This window comes from Setaria viridis, chromosome 7, assembly GCF_005286985.2.
Source record: "Setaria viridis chromosome 7, Setaria_viridis_v4.0, whole genome shotgun sequence".
Lineage (NCBI taxonomy): Eukaryota > Viridiplantae > Streptophyta > Magnoliopsida > Poales > Poaceae > Setaria > Setaria viridis.
Window position 1 is genome coordinate 22827953 of NC_048269.2, and position 20146 is coordinate 22848098.

At 45.2% G+C, this 20146-nt stretch overlaps 1 long non-coding RNA gene and 2 pseudogenes across 8 annotated transcripts; 2 read left to right on the top strand and 1 right to left on the bottom strand.

Moving 5' to 3' along the window:
- Positions 1-2924: 2924 nt before the first annotated feature.
- LOC117865039 (uncharacterized) lies at positions 2925-17199 on the bottom strand. 8 transcript variants are annotated; one of them, XR_011898794.1, is made up of 10 exons: positions 16508-17199; positions 16340-16413; positions 15699-16248; positions 15529-15598; positions 15346-15419; positions 14998-15047; positions 12710-12848; positions 12523-12601; positions 12272-12430; positions 2925-10630 (listed from the first exon to the last, which is right to left on the bottom strand). It is a non-coding gene; the product is annotated as an uncharacterized lncRNA (long non-coding RNA). The 8 variants fall into 8 exon arrangements; XR_011898793.1 differs by lacking the exon at positions 15346-15419 and adding an exon at positions 14412-14485 and having other exon boundaries at positions 15545-15598; positions 16508-17197; XR_011898791.1 differs by having other exon boundaries at positions 15545-15598; positions 16508-17192.
- Positions 9858-12992, top strand: LOC117865038 (GATA transcription factor 26-like; annotated as a pseudogene).
- LOC140223301 (pentatricopeptide repeat-containing protein At1g02150-like) lies at positions 13107-13765 on the top strand (annotated as a pseudogene).
- Positions 17200-20146: the final 2947 nt, after the last annotated feature.

Sequence of the window (20146 nt, forward strand, 5' to 3'; positions counted from 1 at the left end):
GCAAATCCTAGTGTTGAAATTATATCAAATGCGAGATTGGTCAAGGCAAGGGAATGAGGCTTAATCTCATTAATGAACCTATTTTATGCAAGGTGAGGTGAGTTTTGAAAAAGGAGGAAATGGAAGTATCACTTATATTAAGTTGTTGGCCCTGGAGGGGAATGTTACCTCCCCTACCAGTTTCCATATTTTAAGGAGCCCAAGGACCATCAGGGTCCTCCTAAGCCGGCATGCGCCTCATTTTCAAATTACTCTCTTCGGGCCTCGGTCCTATCTCACCACACCCAAGTTGTAATTGCTAATCAACATGAGCTTTGACTATGTGGGCTCGTGACCGTGAGCCTCAACTATCTGAAAGTGCATTTGGCCCCCTAAGTGGGTTTTGATGTTGATGACATACATGATTAAGGGACTAATGATTTTATCGAGTAATTGATAGGTTTAAATTCTAAAAAGTGCAAAGGTGTAGGAAAAGAACCCCAAATTTTATTGAAGAATGGTGTTGAAGCATAAAGGAAGATCTTTTATAGTTTTTAAATTTTGAATTTGAGTATAGAAACACCGTACTATAAAGGGGGACGCGGATGGATAGCTTGAAGATGTCAAAGTGTTTGTTTGAGATGCTAACCACCCATGAAAGACACCACTCACGCACTTGCACATTTAATTTCTCACAGTTTCTGTGAGTCTCTGAAGTTCCGACACCTGTCGGAAGTTTTCAAAAACTTCTGATGGGGGTGCTTAGCGGATTTAATTTAACAATGTCAGAAGTTCCAACTCTGTGTCAGAAGTTTCCTGTAACTTCCAGCAAGGGGTTCCCAGCCGTTTTATTTGAACTGTGCTAGAAGTTCCAATCCTGTGTCGGAAGTTCCGACAAGCACTTAACAACACTGCAACAGCTAGTTTTGGGGCTCGGGTATTTATACCCCTCAGCCCTCCCTTTCATTGGCTACTGACCTAACCCAAGATAAATACCCTCTAGAGCATTCAATATTCCTCCCCACTTCCTCCTTGAGCTAAATCTTTGAGAGTTTTGAGCTAGGGCTTGGGTGAGAGAAGGATTGGAGGTGTGAGACTTGGGGTTTTGAGTGTGAGGTTCAACAAGTTCATCTGAAGAGCACTTGAAGCATCTTCGGCCTTCGATTCACGTTTGTTACTCTTGAAACTTTCTTCTAGACGGTTTGGCGTCACCCGTTTGAGCACCCTCTTTGTGTGGTGCGCCTGGGAACTTTGTATCACCCATCCTCTTTGTGAGGATTCATAGTAAGTAACTCAATCCTCCTTTGTGGTTGATTGAGAGAGGTAAAGGGTTAATGAGGACCCGGCTCTTTGTGAGCTCCTCAACGGAGACGTAGCTTCCTTTGTGGAAGTGAACTTCGGTAAACAAATCCTTTGTCTCGTGTGCTTGTTGTGTTCCTCTAGTTCTTATTGATCTAGAAGCTTGTTTTGTGCCGATCTATATATTTGTGAAATTTCTCTCATATATATCACCTGCAGTAGTCTCTATTCACCACTTCTAATCTTTTGATTCAAATAGAATTACCAGTTTCAAGTTTTATTTTGAATTTCGTTCAGCTCATTTCCTGCCATCGGAAGTTTCACCCCTGTACTGGAAGTTCCAGCACAGTGTCGGAAGTTCCGACGTATCTAATACCATTGCGAAGTTTTTTAGAAAAATTTTAAAGTGAGCCTATTCCTACCCCCTAGGCATCACAAGATCCTTTCACTATCCAGATAGATTTATGACTCTGCGGAGTTTGTACACTTTACCCATACGTCCAGTTAGCCCATACCTTGCGGTAGGTGGTACTGACCTACAAGATTCATACCCGCCCATGCCTATCTCTAGGTAGTATTCCCTAGGTCCATCCACGAACATACTGGGGTCCAAACAGGGGTGACTATCATCCGCTACGCGGATATCAACCTTAGGGTCTCGACCCTCTCAGTGAACCCGTGCCAGCCAGACCTGGAACTATGCGAAGGTCCTTCTCCAGTATATCCGTTGCCCACCGTGGCCTCTTAGGACGGATTTCTCGGTTCAGCTAGCGGGGTGTGAACCAAGGCCTCACATAAACAGACACCTAAAGGCTGTACATTTTTGGCACGTATAGTTGCACGTTTCACTAGAAAGACTTTCCCGTGAACCGGTCCTTATACAACCGAAGTAAGCTTTTGGGACCTTACTTCCTTATCATGTCCTTAAGAGTTTCTAACTCTTTAGTTGTTTCGTTTTATTAAGCTCACACCTTCTACGGTTTTCCATGAAGAACATTTGTTGGCGGTAGTGAACACGTCAAGTTGTGAACCAAAAGCGCACGGATCATTGTAGCTTTTCCCTTAAAGTATTCCATCCAAGGTTTATCAATCCGTGGATCGGCAGCGAACTGACTAGGGTTCTCTATCTAGCTAAACAGATCTAATCCTATCATGAAGCATGAATTGCATATAAAAGTGAACCCAATCATGAGATAAGTATTATAGATAGTGTAAATAGATCGCATCCATATATATGAGTTAACACAACCAAAAGTAGAATGAGCCTATTATCTTCTTATTGTAGTTCTAGCCAAAGTGGTAATCAATCTATGTAGCACCTTGATAAAGAGTCATCTCTCAGAAAGGCGGCTTGAAAGCGACCTAATTTCTTGTAGCCGCCACTGCGAGGTGCGTGTTGATGCCTCTGGTTTTTCCCAAAGCTTTACCTCAACGACTCCCACAGTACTCACCATTGATCCTACTCAATATTACGCAATCATTCAGCCTTTTCCTCCCACGTGCTATCACCACGCAAGGGTAATCACACCGACTTCCTACGCAGTACTAAGATATATCCGCAAGACATAAACTAATCACCACGATTACATCTATTCCTACTAAAGGCATATGGTAGCTACACATATGAAAATAAGCATGCATCATAGTAGATCAAAGTAAGCACAAGATTATATTGATATCACCATCTTGTGTACATAAGCCGTGATGACCACAAGGCTTGGCTCTAGAACTCCACCATAGCTTCGCCACGCAGGGACGACCATGGCGGCTAGGGTCTAGCCTAAACCATCTCCTAGACAACCTCGAAGACTTGCAACAGCCCTCAGCTCCCTTTGGTGTGTGTCCCTCTATTCGTTGACTTCTGGTGGATTGATATGTGTGCTCGATGAAATATCAAAGTATTTATAGTATGGAGATCATGTGGTAGAAATTGGAAGGTGAGAGGAGCAAGGAAAGCCCCGGGCTGATCGGCCTTGGGGGCGAGGGGTCCAGGCCGATTGGCCTGATCCTTCCTTATGGCCTCTCGCGTCCTCCTTCATCCCCAAGTCTTCTTAGGTGTCCTGAAATCTTATTTTTGTATGCATGTGGGCCTGGTACGTCGATAGCTTCGGGATGAGATTGATCTTTGATAACTTTCTAAATCTCTGCTTGATCTTCTTTGATTCCTCTTTGATCTCGAAGTGATACTTGCCATATCTTCATAATCTTAGCCCTTAAGTAATCTTGGAGGAGTGCTTGCCAAAAATGAGCGTCGGACGAGACCAGAAAACCCCTGGCCGATCGGCTTGGGCTTCACCAGGCCGATCAGCCTAGGCTCTTTCTGAGCCTGCTAGCCTTCATCTTTGATAGGTTCGTTGCTCATTCGGGGCTTTATCGAAAAATATACTTTTAGGTTCAATTTCCTACAAAAATAGAATGTCCACCAAAATACCATGCATATGCAAAGACGGGGTTATTTCAGGTGCCAAGCGGCGGGTTAGTATAAGAATATGTATGAAAACACCACTTAAATGGCACTAAAAGTGTGTCAATAACGAGTGTCAACAACATTATATATGAATATTCCTAAGAAATTCTATTTCTAAAATGACACTCGATCATCGATCAGTCGTATTCGGGGTCATTTATGGGAATTTTTGTTAGAAATGGCTTCAAGTCAAGGTGAGGAAGGAATAGAGGTGGGTGGTCCTTATGGTCCTATAGAAATATGCAAGTCAAATTATTATCTCGGTAAATTTTATTATCTGTGATAAATAGGGCAAAAGTATGATCAAGGGGTGGATGTGAGGACTTGCCTTCATTAACAATCTTTAATTCGTCTCCTAGGTTGACCGGGGTCTTGACTTCTTTGTCTTCTAGATCTTCAGCTTCTTGTTAGAGCTTGATCAGGCTAACACGTCTGCTCGTTTTCTGGACGGATGGTCCTTCGGCTTCAAACCTTCTGGATCCTTGACTTCCAGCCGAATTTTGATTGTATCCCCGGTTCACACAAACATACAAATATACAATCAATTCTAGCAATCAATATACGACTAAAGAAAATGAGAAGGAATGGGTGATGGATGCTTTGGGAATTATCGGATTTCTAGGTGATATTCCTGGGATAATCGATGGATATTTTATTAATTATTTAGAAATATTTCCAAATAATTAATGGAGAGGATTACTAGATTTCTAAGAGAGTTCTTAAGAATTTAAGAATGGATTTCCTATGATTTGGTTGGGCGGCATAACAGCTAGATTTGTTGATATCTAGGGTTCCAATTGGACGGTATATCGGCTAAATTGGGTAGTAGATGTATGTGGTTTGAATTGAGTCAGCACAACGGCTGGGTTTTGGAGTGGATCCTTAAATATGATTCTGGTGCTAGGCGGTGTGAAGGGATTCCAAGGCTAGGAAACTTGTACGTCAAGCTTGGCTTCGACCCTACGGCGGGTGGAGCTAGCCAACTTTCCTTATCTAGGGGTGGAACTTGAGAGCTTGGGCGACAGTTGGCCTGTCCTGGTTCTAGGGGTAGTACACATGGCAATAGACGCAGTCGGGCAAGATTAGGTGGAAGCCAAAGATCTCGTATGACAGACACCACTTGTCCCGGTGCTAGGGGATAGCACACATGGCAACATATGGGTCCGGTACAAGATCAGGCAAAATGGAGGTTAGAGCTTGTTCGGCGACTCACTTCGGCCTCTAGGGCGAAGCCTGGACTAGATGACGGATGGAAATAGGTTTGGATGGCCATAAGGTATTTTAGGAATTTTCCTAGGGTTTTTGAAGTGAAATATATGAGAATGTGATTTCTGGCATACACTATAAAGGGTTTTTCTATAATGCGAGAGGAGGGTATTTTGAAAAAGGGATCATATGGAATGATCTATGAAAAATGAAGGCATGAGTTGGCTTAGAATATTTTGTAGTAGTTTTGGACAAATTTTGGGAATTTTTGGAAGGTGGCTTTAGCAATATCCCAGGGGCTAACGCATGGAATAATTTCCTCTGTGGGCCAGCCCGATTTGGAGGTTGGCCCATGCGCGCCAGGGAGGTGGGGTTGACGGTTCGGACGGTGCTGCCGTCACCCCTGGACGGGGCCCACCTGTCGGCCGAAGAGAGGAGAAAGAGGGGCCGGACGGAACGGCGCCGGGGGTAACGGCACCCCGGCTTCTTCTACCTCTCACCCAGGCCGCCATGGGTGAAAGAGGAGGCGGCTCTGAAGCTTGGGGAAGGGGGGGGTGCTCTGGGCCCCTAGGAGCCAGGCCGAGGGAACGGAAAGGAAGAGGAGGATGCGGGCAGTCCGTTCTGGTGGCTGGACAGAAGAGAGGGAGAAGGGAAGGGGAGCGGCCATGGGAGGCCGGAGCTTCAAGCTCTTAGAGCTCGGTTTGAGCTCGAATTCTAGGACAGGGAGGAGGAAAAAGGGCTGTGGTGTGCCGATCTAAGGGATTAGGGGCGCTATTTATAGGTGGATGGGAGCCGGGTGGGGTGGACGTGTGGCCGTGCTCGCGTGAGCTCGGTTCAAGGCACCGTCGGCGAAGATAAGGACGACGGGGGGGATTGGGAAGGGGAGGGCGACCATGTCGGCTTGGGGATGAGGCCGGCCGGTCACTTGGCGACGAAGGCAAGACCACCTATGCGGGGCTTGGAGCGTCGGTTTTTACTGCGGCGGTGGTGTCAGCAGCGCAGTATGGCACGGCGGCGACGGAGTTATTGCAGAGGGATGCGGTGGTGGTGAGGATAGGGAGGGAAAGGGGATGGACGGCTTGGGGATGAAGGCAAGGAGGGGAGATGCACTGGAGAGGAGGCGCGCATCTGCGCGGTAGCGCCGGCGCGGCGGACGACGGCCAAAGCGGCGCGGTGACCAGCGCCGGGCTGGCGGCACGGCGTGCGGCGTTGGGGGAACGAGCGGAGGGGGAGATGTTTCGACTGGGCCAGGCGAGGCATGCAGCTGGGTCTGGGTGTGGTGCGTGGGCCAGAAGCATGCCGGCCAAAGGAAGAGGCAGCTGGGCCGGCGTGGCTGGCGGGCTGAGCCTGCGTATGCGAGCCGCAAGGCGGAGCCAAGCTGGGCCACACAATGGGCTGTGCGTGCATGGACGAGGGAGGGAGGCGGCCTAGCGGGCCGCTAGGCTAGAACCGGAGTTGGGTTGAGTTTTGAGGTTTGCAGCCCAATAGGGGTTTCAAGGGTTTGCCTTTTATTTGGATGAATATTTAGTTTGAGTTTTTGTTTGGATTTCAAATCCAAATGAAGTTTGAATTGGGTTTGAGTAGGGCATTGGAAAGAGTTCTTTTAGAGGGGTTTAGGGTTTGAAAGTGTTTGATTATACCTAGGATCGAATAGTGATTTCCTAGGGACTTAAATAGAGTTAGTATTAAATCTGGATATTAAGTCTAGGATTTTGGAAGAAGAATTTTATGGAAATATTATTCCTTGGTTCACGAGGGGTTAGGGGATAGAATCTAGGATTTTAATATTATATTTGGATAATATTCAAAGGGAGCTTGCCACAGGATTAATATTTATTCTAAAGTCTTTTAGAGAAGGGAGTATCCTTAAGGTCGGAAGAAGGGGGTTTAGAGTAGATTTTAGAAATGAATTCCTAAGGGAGAGCATTCATATGCAACACACATGGAAGTTTAAATGCATAATTTAATTTGCAAAAAGGGTTTTGAACATTTGGGAGAAGAGGTTATATTATAATTAAAGACAAAATTTAAAAAGTTCGTATTTTTAAATGTTCTAAAAACCTAATTGGTTTAGCCTGGTGAAGACTTGGTCTGCCCCTTGGACAGACGGACGATGGCAGCGTCTTCGACGTCGTTTCCTTCTTGGAGACATTGTCTTACTTGACCCTCCACGCTCCTCCGTTGAGCTCTTTTGTTAAGCTTCCTATTTGGGTACCTGTTATCCTGCAGGCTTAGTCGCCTTAGATCATTTTGTGGGTGGTGATGTTGGGGTTTCTTTCTTTCTGATGTTATTTGTTTAGGTCGCTTGTCTGTCGCCACCTTGTGGTCTCTATTGTATCTCTACGCTTAGGGGTTTCTCCTAAAGTTGTGTCGTTGTAATTCTCTTTTTCTTAATGAAAACATGCTATGCACATCTTAAAAAAACAATTGCATACTACAAATCATTTCACATGCGAATCATATCTATAATGTAGGATGTTTTTGTGAATTCAAGCAAGAGTTTAATTACTCCAAGAATCTTAACGAATTAGTCAAAGTTAGAACCATTTTGTGCAAGATTCATATGAAGTTGGACCGTTTCACACATGAGAGTCGTGTAAATAATGGATTGGATTTCTTTTCTTTGGCAAATCCACTGGGAGGGGGGGGAAGCCTGGGTGGCTAGCTGCTCCATCCGGACAGGGCCTAATCCTTTTTTTTCTTGATTCTCATTCAACTTTGATTTCGAGGAGATGCAAAATACCAGATGGCCTGCGCCTCTGTCAATTCAATAGTTGACTTGCAAGATCACTCACAGAATTGTATGGCAAACACGCTAAAAACAGCTTTTGTGACTGGCCTGTGCAGCCCTACATGTTGGGAACTTTTGAGTGCTTTCGCACTCTATTTCTAAGTAGCTGTCACCACCAATTCTGTGTTTATACGCTAAGCCGTTTGTGAAGATGAATAATCTCGGATATGCTAGGGAAATTTCTATACTAATAATTAGGAAAGAAAACTGCCAAATCGAATTGCATGTAGATAAATAATCCATCCCCGGTTGATCTTGTACACGACTTTGTTAGGCTGAACGTGTGTTGTTTCGCAAAGGGGTAAGATGCAAATGGCAAGGCACAAAGATTCTTTTAATGGCACACAGAGTGGATGACTTTTTGCGGAGAGGGAGAGCTTCATTTTTCATTAAAATTAATCAAAAGAGTATAGGGCTTTAAAGGTAATCAAATCGACTGATTAGTGCAAGGAAACATCCTCAACTTCAACTTAGTCACATCCACGTGAATGATGACGAAATTGAATGAGATCAAATCACAACAAAACTAGTAGTAGCCCCAAAGGACCGAAAGATACAAATAGAGAAAGAAGCTTTGCCTCACTCGCTGTCTATCTCATCTTCTTTTCCCCTGCTTAAAGGAGCACCTGTCATATCGGATGTTTGATACTAATTAGGAGTATTAAACATAGTCTAATTACAAAATTAATTGTACAGATGGAGTCTAATTCGCGAGACGAATCTATTAAGCCTAATTAGTCCATGATTTGATAATGTGGTGCTACAGTAACCATTTGCTAATGATGGATCAATTAGGCTTAATAGATTCGTCTCGCGAATTAGACTCCATATGTGCAATTAGTTTTGTAATTACCTCATGTTTAATCCTAATTAGCATCCGAACATCCAATGTGACCTTGCTCACCTCATATCCAAACACCCCCTTCTCTCACTGTTTAACAAAAAAAAACATGCAGCTTTTAAACTATATTTAATTATTTAGGATTCCTCGCCAAATGCCTCCAGCGGGTTTGATTATTCGCACACGGGCGCGGGTACGGACCCGCTTCACCTGGGTAACTAACCTCCTGACAAGTAGGCCCACCGCACCAAATCCATCCACCACCTTCCTCCTCCACCCCCGACGCCCGCTTGGCCTCCGCCGCCGGCCGCTCCTCCGTACGTCCGCCGCTGCTCGCCATCTCAACTCGCAGCTTGAACCTAGCCCCGACACCCATCTTGCGCAGGCACCCCTCGCGCTCTCCATTCGCTGTTCAAGCCTGCAGCAGCAGCAGCACCACCACCACCACCAGATCTGAGGACAAATTGTTGGTGTGGTGCAGATGCCAACCTCGACCGTACGGCCATCGGGAGGCATGGCGCCCTTCACCCGGAGAAGATGCCCTCAACCTCGCTGGCCCGAGGTGTGATCTCGCCGCTAACTAGGTGCTTAGGTGCTTAGATTCATGTACTTCGAGTTATGTCGGATGTTCGAATATCAATTAGAAAGATTAAATATGAATTAATTATAAAACTAATTGCATAAACGAGAGCTGATTCGCGATACGAATCTATTAAACGTAATTAATTTATAATTAGCATATTTTTATTATAGCATCACATGAATTAATCATGGACTAATTAGGCTTAATATATTCGTCTCGCGAATTAGCTCTCGTCTATGCAATTAATTTTATCATTACACTATATTGAATACTTCTAATTAGTGTGTAAACATCCGATGTGATAGGAATTGTTCGCCTCTTTCGTCTAAATTATGGCGGTTAGACGGGCATGGGTGCGGATGGTCGCCCGTGACGGGTGTCGGGCACGGGTACGGGTGTGAGAATAAGTTAGCGGGCACGGCCGCACGGGTCTAGCCGTGCCCGTTGGCCGTTGCCATCCCAGTCCTCCACCCTTTCCCCTCTCTCTCCCCCCTCTCTACCCAGGAGAACAGAACAATAGGAAAACAAATAGAAAGGAGAAAGGAAGTAAGACGAACACCTACAGAGCAAGACTTGGTTATTGAGTACTCCATGGGCTGTGGAATTGCCCCCAGGAATCCCCCTCCTAGTTTGACGAGATTCATAGAGAAATAGTTCTTGATTTTTTCCCCCTCTTTCTTTTGCTCAAGAATTTAGACTTGTTTCTACTTTTGTTTTTCCGTATTCCTTTTGTTGGGATTTTCCTTGCTCCATTCTTCGTCACCTGTGGGGAGGTGAGTAGCAGAGGGAACCATGGTGAAGCAAGGACCCTGCCGTCATTGCGGAGTCACAAGTGAGCTCTTGTTCTTGGATGAAGCAGAATTTTTCATCCCTTTTTTCTCTTGTTTTCCCCTCTTTTCCCCTTTGGTCATCCAGTAGTATTTTCCGGGTGATGATTTCCACCAATTATGCATCTGGGAAGCAGACCTTAGCTGAAAGACTCCATGGGACTCGGATTCATCTTTCCGTGTTCCTTGTGCGTTCGTTGATGACTCTGGATTCACTGAACTGCCAAGAGTGTTCATAACAATTCTGTGGACATGGTTGTGGTTTCAGAGGCCTTTGCCCGTATAATTCTTCTGAACATGATGAACATATTATACCATGCTCACAGGACACATTTAGACTTGTGTTTGACTACGGTTTAATGCACTTCTTAGATAACTTAAGCAGATAATGAGAGATTAGATGCAGCTCAGACTCCTATTCTACAAGAAGAAAATAAACATTTGCTTCTGCCAATCTAATATTTAGTGTTCAATTGCTGCTGTTGCTACAGGAATGCTTAGTTTCAGGGTGCCATAGAAGTGAAAACTTTGGTTTGGCTGTGTAATTACACGATCTTATCCCGTGTGCCTGCAGCATTACATGGTCTGAACTTTCTTTAGCTCTTACTGCAGTAAAATGATCCTTTGAAGTGGCTGTCTGCATTCAGTATAGCGATTGCTTAGAACAACACATTAAGAATTGCATGCCTGTACAATTGAACTAAACATTGAGGCATTGAAACCAATATCTTGAAATATTTAGTCTGAATGTATGTTGATTAGTTGCATGATGTCTTCTGGATACATTCTTGATAGTGCATAATTGCTTACCCTTTTTCTATGTTCCCTACCCTGATGGCACCCTTTATTGATACATCTAAATGTGATATCAATTTCTGTGGGCAGTGGCCCACTGTCACTACCTTAACTTGTACACCGCTCATAATTTGTGTATCGATTTTGATGGATTTCTCATGGGAAATGCTGGAACAGGTACTCCCCTTTGGCGAAATGGGCCACCTGATAAGCCGGTGCTCTGCAATGCATGTGGCTCGAGATGGAGAACGAAGGGTTCATTGGCAAACTACACCCCAATGCATCGCAAGGATGACATTGATGATGATGAACCTAGAGTTAGCAAGCTGAAGCCACCAACATCGAAGATGAAGTCACAGAAGAAGAAAGCAAATCTCATCATAACGGAGAACGGGCCATTTTCTAGTCAGAGTTTTCGAAAGATGGGGGATGCTGACCCAAGCAATCGATCTAGTGATGGATCTGCAATATCATACTCTGAGAGTTGCGCCCCATATGGCGCTGTTGATGCAAGTGAAATCAGTGGTCAGTGATCTCGATGCCTACCTCGTTGTTGTTTGAAAGAATGAATTATGTGTCCTCTCACTCTTTGTGAGTATGTGCATGTGACTGGATTCAATTCACACGAATGGTAGGACTTATTCTTGGATGCTTTGCCTACAAAGTTATGCTCAAAACAATAAAATTTTCGTTAGACATCTTTATATTGTTATTCTACTGCTACCCTTTTAGAGATCATATTAGTAATAAGTTGTGCAGATCTGATTTTTCTTCTGTGTTTTTCATGAACGTATTGATGCCACCTAAATATTTCATGAGAAGTTTAGAACTTATGGTGACTTGATAAACTATTGACTACTTATTACTCATCATTATCATAGAGTTAATATTGAAGGATTGCAATCGACATATTAGGTTCAGATGGCATGGAGTCTAACGTCTAACGAAGATAGTATTTCATCATGGGGCTGTCTAGGCTACATTCGAGTATTATTAATCCTCTCAGCACCCGATTTTTTTAACCGTGCGATCTCGAATCGACGGATCAGATCGAATCACTCTCTCTCCACCTTCTCTCTTTCCCATATCCTTCTCCTCCATCCCCCGACGCCCGCAACCATCTCGCAGCGCGAGAGCGCCGCCGCCGATTCTTCTTCCTGGCCGAACTCCCCCGCCACCAGCAGCTCCCCCGCCCGGCTCCGGCGGTGCAAACGCCGCCTCCGCCGCCGCCCACGACTACTGCCAATGCTAACACGTTGGGATCCTACTCCCCCGCCGCCTCCACCGCCCACCGCGGGTCTCCCACCGCTCAGCTCCGGCGGCGCCCTCGCCGCCTCCGCTCCCCGCCGTCTCTCCCGCATCCACTGCCGGCCGGCGAGCCGCCCCGAAGCTCCCTCTAGGTCCGCAGGGCACAGGTAATCCCCCACCCCCACCCCCAACCCCAAACCCCGAAACCCTAAAGCTCGCCGGAGGAGTCACTCACCATTGCCGGAGGAGGAGAAGAAGCAATGCATGCGTGGCGTTCGTCGATTGGTTGAAAAATCGAGTGTTGAAGCCAAAACACTCGAGCGCAGTTTAGCATTCCCCTTCATTAAATATCATGATGCACATATGCAACAGCGTGTCTTCCTTTACCACGTCTCTGAAGTGATACTTGATCACATCAACCCCATGAAACAAAATAAAGATCTAATATTGATTCTCAAGATGTGCCATACTTAGTCTAGAAATTACCTTTTTGTTATATATGTCAATGTTGGCTCTCTGATATATTACCAATTCAGGTTCAGCACAATCACATGCTTGGGAGTCCCTAGTGCCATCAAGAAAGAGGAGCTGTGTCACTCGTCTGAAGCCTTCACCTGTAGAAAAGCTTGCAAAAGATCTTAACTCCATCATGCATGAAGAGCAGTTATCTTACCTTTCAGGATCCTCAGAGGAAGACCTACTGTACCATAGCGAAGCTCCTGTGGGTTCCTTTGAAACAGGCTCTGGAAGCGTGCTTCTAAGGCATCCAAACTCAAAATCACCCGACGAAGAATCAGAAGCAAGCTCCATTCCTGCAGATGATAAATCGCATATTACAAGTGAATCCTATTCAGGGTCTGCCTCAGTTGTCGTTCACAGTGGAAACAAGGCAACAGTCAACTTAAAGGCTGTAACTGCGAGGCCCCCTGCATATTGAAGATAATGCTAGAAGGTAAGTAACACTGTTCAAGCTACCTAAGATCACTATTTTAGGGGTGGGAAACAATAGCTTGACTCCCTTAACGTTCTCAAAAATCCTTTCCCTCCTTGCCCTGCAATAATGCTTATTGATGGCTAGGCATTAGAATTTACTGCATTCTTGATGTGCCTTCTGACACCCAAGCGTAACAGTGATAGCCTTGATATTGGTTTTAATCAAATGTTTTCTATGACATGCATAGGTTTATGATTGGATGACCACGCAGAGATAGATTTCCGCTCTCATCAAGTGACATGGCAATGCAGTTGGATCTGATTGCTAAAGTGCACGGTGTTTGACATGCTGAGGAATACTAGGAGCTCCCTGACGCGCTTAAGGACAAGAAGACGTATGGTTCCCTTCGAAATGTTTACGCGCAATCTATGATGAAAGAGAAAACAGAAGACACGTTTGAGCAAATGAGAAAAAAATGATTTGCATCTGACACATTACCATGTAATGTGCTGATGAATTTCTGTGTGGATGTAGGAAAGACTGATGAAGTGTCAGCAATTATTGACGAGATGAAGGGAAAAAAATGTTTCCTTTGATGCCTGCACTTGTAATATTTGTATAAAGTGCTTCTCTGCTAAACAAGATTTTGATGAAATGGAGCGAGTCTTTGGCCAGATTATCACCGTGTTATTGTCAATTGAACTACTTATACCACACTGGCTAGCATGTATAAACCACCGTCGTCCTGGTGTATTAATTGAGACCTGAGAGTTAACGCTATCACGTGAACACCAACTTTGGAATAGTGTGCTTCAGATTTTTGTCCACTCAAGTCGGTGTCTATGTTGTAATGCAGGTAGCTTCTGTTTGAGCCATGATCAGGGGTAAAATAAGTATAGCATTTCTTCATGTTATGCGAAAGGACGTGAAATGTTTAAATTAGCAACATATGAATGCACAATTTTAAAAATTCTCATGGCTACTTCGTTTAATAAAATGCAAGCATGAATGCACGAGCTCATCACAAATTTCAATAGTTTTTTGCACACATTATCACACATATCTTTAAAATTAAAATTCACAAAAATAGAGAAATATAAGATAAATTTAACAGAGAAGATCTGCAAGTGCACTAATGTATAACCAATACCGTAACATTACAGGTTGTTCAGCTATTAGTTGAACATTTAATCAAATATTCCCAAATTCTTCACAAACTCCACAAAATGATCCTATCACTGCAAATCAGATTACAAAATTGAGAACCTTACATTCATATAGCTAACTACCTACATTTCCATATCTTTGATATCATATTGGTGTGTTGAGAAGAGCACGCAAGGACATCACTGTTTGTTTCAAAAAAGATAAGCTGCATAAGTGAACTAATCAAACTTGTTAGATTTTACAATCCAAGAGCATGTCTACCATGTGCAGTTACCTGTGTTCCTATGGTGTTGGATCCAGCACCCACATGGTTCAATTACAAATAGGTATTCTTGTAGTTACACCTCCCTGCACATATAATTAATTATTCTGTACTGGTTCTTACTAATTGGACCAAATTTCTTCACTTTCTTATTATTGCAAATGAATTACCAGGTAGTCCTTTTTGACCAAATCTTGTTAGAATATATCCAGAAGATATTGCCGAACCATACAAAAGACTTCGATAAAATACATTTGAATCAAAACATCAGAATTCATTTCTATTGGACGCTACAAGTCTTCTGACGGAACACTTTCATGCACACTACTTTCAACATGGATTGCTCTACCCTTTAGCTTCATTTACAAAACGAAGTCAACTCTGATAGATTAAACATGACCATATGCTAATTCAAATACACTAAAAAGTTTTAATCTGAATATTTTGAAAGAATGCATAGCATCTCATTTGGATGAGCCAGAAAGTTTAACCAGAGAACTTTGGATCGTATGCACGCCAGAAAATTGGATCAACAAGGAGAACCACAGGATTTTGAGTGGATTAAATTGATCAGCTAGAAAATCAGATGTCAGGATACCTTATGTAGATCCACACCGATCGTGGCACATTGGCAGCCCTCAATTTCTTCTGAAGGAAAATATATTCAATTTATCATTACAAGGATAATTTAATTTATAGCCGAGCCTAAACAGTACAGTCTAAAGGTGTTAACAATGCCCTAACAGGAAGTGCATTGGGCATGAGCACAAAATGAGACACAATAATGCAATCACAGATATTAATCAAATTGCATTGTACACACATAAAGATAGAATTTTCACGGATGCATTTCAACGAACTATGAGATGCACCAAACTAACTCCACAAATTAATAGAGGAACAAAACAGCCAGCATTGTTCATGCAACTATTTTCTAAAGTAATACCTGTGAATTGTGATGAAGAAGGAACACATAGCAAGACCTCATATGCCCAGCTGGTTGAAAATATACATGGCAACCTTATATGGTAGAAATTATTTTGATTCAATACTTAGATCATGAGGGTTTTCTTCATCTTCATAATTACCCTCAAACATAACAATGCTAAAGAATAAATAAGCATGATACCAGAGTTGGCACTGACCAAGGAAATGGCCTCCCCCAGATGATGCCAATGAGACACAGTCAACCAGTGTGCCTAAGTTACCAATGATCAAACTCAGAAAATTAAAATATTGGGATCATGGAGCTCAGGAACAGTGTGACCAGATAGCACACATATGAATGAATGGCCTCACCTAATATCTCAAAGGTTTTCGTCTACCGCATTGATGCTCTCGCTGTCTCACAGATGGTAATTGAATGGCCAAAAGCTGGTTTGTCCCTTCAAATGAATAAATAAGTTCCAAATTAGTTCACCTTTTAGCTATATGGAATCAGTGATTGATTAGTGAAAAAGATATACCTTCACTTATCATAAGCAAACTGAAGCTATATTACAATCCACTATGACTGACAAACAAAAAGCAAATAAAAACTAAAACATCCAGTGTGAGATGTAGAAATTTTGAAAATTACAACATGAATTATTTAAACTAACTTGAACAGTAACACAATTTATCTCTGGCATACAATGTTAACCAAAAGAAATTAATTCATGCCACCATTAGGATCTTCAGCTCACAAGATTGATAGAGGCAAAGGTTGAGGTACATCATTACCCAAATAACTTCCTTTGATTGTGAACTGATATGTATTTGGCTCCTCACTGTGCTCTATAAACACATTCTCGTCTTCTTTTCTCACTACCAAATGGATATTTTCTTGATGATATGACCATGCCATGTGCTTGAAAAATAAAGAAAACACAACAGCACAATTCAGTGAGGTAGGGCAAAATGTCTTAGATATATACTAAAGTATAAACCTCAATCGGCACCTTGGTTCCGATTGGCTGAGTCGCGAATAGGTGATTGGATTGGCCGATTCCTAGTATCCTCCCCTTGTTGTGCTCTGTAAAGAAATATATATGGTAGTATAATTAGGATTATACTGATCAGATTAGTTGATCAAAAAAAAAGAGGTAAAGATGTTGCCCAAAACTCACGGAGTCATGTTCTCAAGGACTGACGAAGGCATTGTTGGTGATCGTCTTCTCGGCTTCTTGTGAATTGAATCAAATCAAATCGAGCGGATGTTTCTAGTGCTTACCAATGCTTGCCGTGGATCAAATCAAGGGCTCAGCTTCAAGTACTTGCTGATGAAGTCGGAGCAGAGAGACGGAGGGAGAGAAGAGCAGAAGCAAGGAATGGCTACCAGGAAGCAGCAGTAGCTGCAGCAGCAGGGCATGGTGGCGGTGGCAGAACCAGGCGTGGCATGGCAGCTGTGGCGGGTGGTAAGCGACATGCTGGACATGCTGCGGTGGGGCCTACTGTCGGGGCGCAAGCTCGCCATGGACCTCCTCCTCCAGCGCAGCAAGATCGTGGGGAGGGTGCTCAGTGAGATCTTCCTCACCTTCCACCGCGGCAGCCACTTCGCCGCCTTCTCTTACGCCTGTTGGCGCCGACTCTGGCACGGGGGGCGTGCCCTTCTTGTGCCACGCACTCGACCCGAGCCTTGCGGTACAGTAGCTCGCGCCGCGGGGCCAGCGTGAGGGGAGGCTGCGGTGGCAGGCGAAGCGAGGATGCAGGGGTGGCGCCTGTGCATTGTAGATGGGGATGGAGGCGTGGACTGACTGCATGTGGCCGGATGCTACCCGTGTGTTAGTGAATGGTCTTCGGTGCACCATGTCCACGCGAAAGGGTATGGCCTTCATCTAACATAATCCGTTGATTTTCGATCTAAAGGTCGCAGCTTCATCTTCTTCCTCCCATCCAAACCGACGATGACCAGACAGTGGCGCCATGTGCCGTGCATGGTCAGAGTTCGCCAGAGAAAAGCTAGAATGACGTACGAGCGATGGATTTTGATGGAAAATACAAAAAATGAAAAAAGGATGCAGCGGGGATCTCATTTTGAATGTTAGAAGGGGCTATGGCGGTGTGTCTTGAATGAGTCATGGGCACCGGTTGGATGAGACGACGGGGCAGGGTGGATACGATGGTGGCGCGCGGTGGAGGCGATCGCGTGGTCGAGGCGATGGTGGCGCGGGGTCGATGACGGAGGCGATGCGGCGGCGGCGAATGTCTGCGTGAGGTGCGTGAGGTGATAAGAGAGGGCATCTAGGGTTCGATCGGAGGGCTAGAGATGGAGGCGATCGTAGTAGGAGGCAAGGGACGTCTCGAAGGGGGTAGAATGGATCAACGGCGTAGGTGATTAGTGCGAGCACGTTTGCAAGAACGGAGGGGCGCTGATCGATCGGGGGCGGACCGACAGACCGAAAGGTGAACTAAGTACGACGTTTTTACTCGGTTTTGCTTTTTTAGCTATAGAGATAAATAGGATTGGTGAACTGGCTCTGGTTATAGAATTTAGGATCTGAAATCCAGAGTCAAGTAAGATGCATCATCAAATCGAATTCTTCAAGAAACAGAACTATACAACTTGCTGCCTAAATTCGGATTGGTACTTGCTCTGCACCCAAGGCAGATCCACGCTAGCTGGAGCCCCCTACCCTCGCGCAGCCCATGGAGCCCCCCAAGCCCCCTAAAAGTTTCAGCTATGGATGAAGAGGAGGAAAAAGAAAATGAGGAGAAAGAAGAAGAGAGAGATGAGGAAGGAGGAAGGAGGGGTAAATAAGCCACCTCCCTTCAAATTCTAGATCCGCCACTGTCTGCACCTAAATTCTATACACTGTGACAAGACCACACATAGTGACATAGCATTTGAGAAACTGTCTATTGAAGAATGCAGCAATTATATGTGTATTGTACATCAAGTATTACCTCATTTTATCTTCTCTTGAGGTTTTGTTGGCCTTTTTATACGGGGAAAATTATGCTTGTCCGACAAAGAAATAAGCTGATCCAGTAGCCAAGTTGTGTGATAGAATTGGACTGGGACATCGGCAACTTGCCCCTTGCTGGTGCTCACTGGCCCAAGAGCATCTTATCTGAACTGAACCCCACTCCCACTCTCTCTCAGAAACAAATTACCCAGTTGTCCATAGCACATTTGACAGTTGTCCATAGCACATTTGACATTTCTAGCATACTATAAGAATTGATTTGGTTTGGTGGTGCCTCTATTTGGCCCATCTGGTTTGGTACGGTGTGCATGTTTGTTAGCCCGGCCCACTGCTGGCAGGCACCAAACCTGGTTTTCTGAATTCTAAAACATATGCTTGACCTGACGGCACGCGTTACCTTTCAGGTGCTACTTCTCCAGGGTCGGCTGCGTTAGCCTGCTGGAGACGTTCTTGCACTACTGCGCCGTCCACGGCTCCAGGCCGAGATGTTGTGCCTGGAGCTGGATAAGACAACGACGCGACATGGGGCCGGTGGTTCCTGTGGCATGGCAAGGGGTGGATCGCGATAGCGGCAATGCGCAAGGAATGGGGGCGTGGCGAAAGCCTTACCATTGTGGCTGATGACGGCGACGCTTACAGGCGTCGTTTACTTGCATTGTGCCTGCTTGCAGGGTGTAACCTAGATCTCCTGATTGAGCGACGGCACCCCCTTTCTGGATGCGTCGTTTTGGAAGCTCACGTCATGACTGGTTGCTGCCATTGTGAGGCATCTTTTTTTCATTCAAATATGAAAAAAACAAAAAAGAAAAAAAAAGGAAAAAGAGTTAGTGTTGGTGCAGGTGCCAAGGTGACTGAAGGAGAGTCCGTGGCGGTGGTGGAGGAGGTGTAGGCGCTGTAGGGATGGCGTTCTAGTGGAGTAGCAGCTGGAGATGCCGCAAAGATGCTGAGGCCATCGCGGTGGAGTTGAGAAGTTGTGGCAAAGAGATGTTGTGGTGCGGCACGAGTTGATGTACTCATCCGAATAGTGTTTATTGTGTTGAGTAGTACAATGAGTGGCACGGCGCGGTTAATGTCCCAATCCAATTGATCGATGTTGTTGTATAGTTGAGTGGAGTTTGAGTAATGCGATAGCGTTGTGCAGCGCGTGTTGATGTCCCAATCCGACCAGCTGATGGTGTTGTTTTCTGTTTCGTCTAGTTTGGACTTATCCTTCTTTTTAATATAATCGGCAGCTCTCATGTCTGGTTCATTTAAAAAAAGATAAGACAACGACTACAGAGATTTAGGTCCCCTTTGGCAAGGCTTCACCGACGACTTCTCCACCGGCTTCGGGTAAAGCCCTGCCAAACGGTAAGGTGGAGAACGACTCTGCTTGAGGAGCTCCGCAAAACCTGCTGACTGAATTCAGGGTAGCGGGAGAAAAAAATAGCGGCTCCCCGTAGCTCCGCTCCCAAGCCTGCAAGCACAAGCACGCAAATGCCCCTAAGGTTCACAAGAATCACATCGAAAATGCCATCATCTTCCAATCCTCCCGCACCTACCTGTGGCTGACTGGCCGTGGGTGCATGGCTCGCCGGCACCTGCACACCTGTTCCTATCGCGCGAGGCGGCGAGCATGCAAGGTGGGTTCCCCCACAGCCGCTCAAGGGAAGCTAAGCCCAACGGCCGGCGGGCAGGCGACGGGTCTAGGGGAGGACGGACGCAGGGGAGGCCGGACACGACGGCCAGCGGGTGCAGCCATGCAGGGGACGCGCCGGTGCAGGGGAGGTGGGAGGCCGGCGGGCACAGGGGAGGAAGCAAGGCCGGCGGCTTGGGAGGAAGCGAGGCTGGAGGGCACCG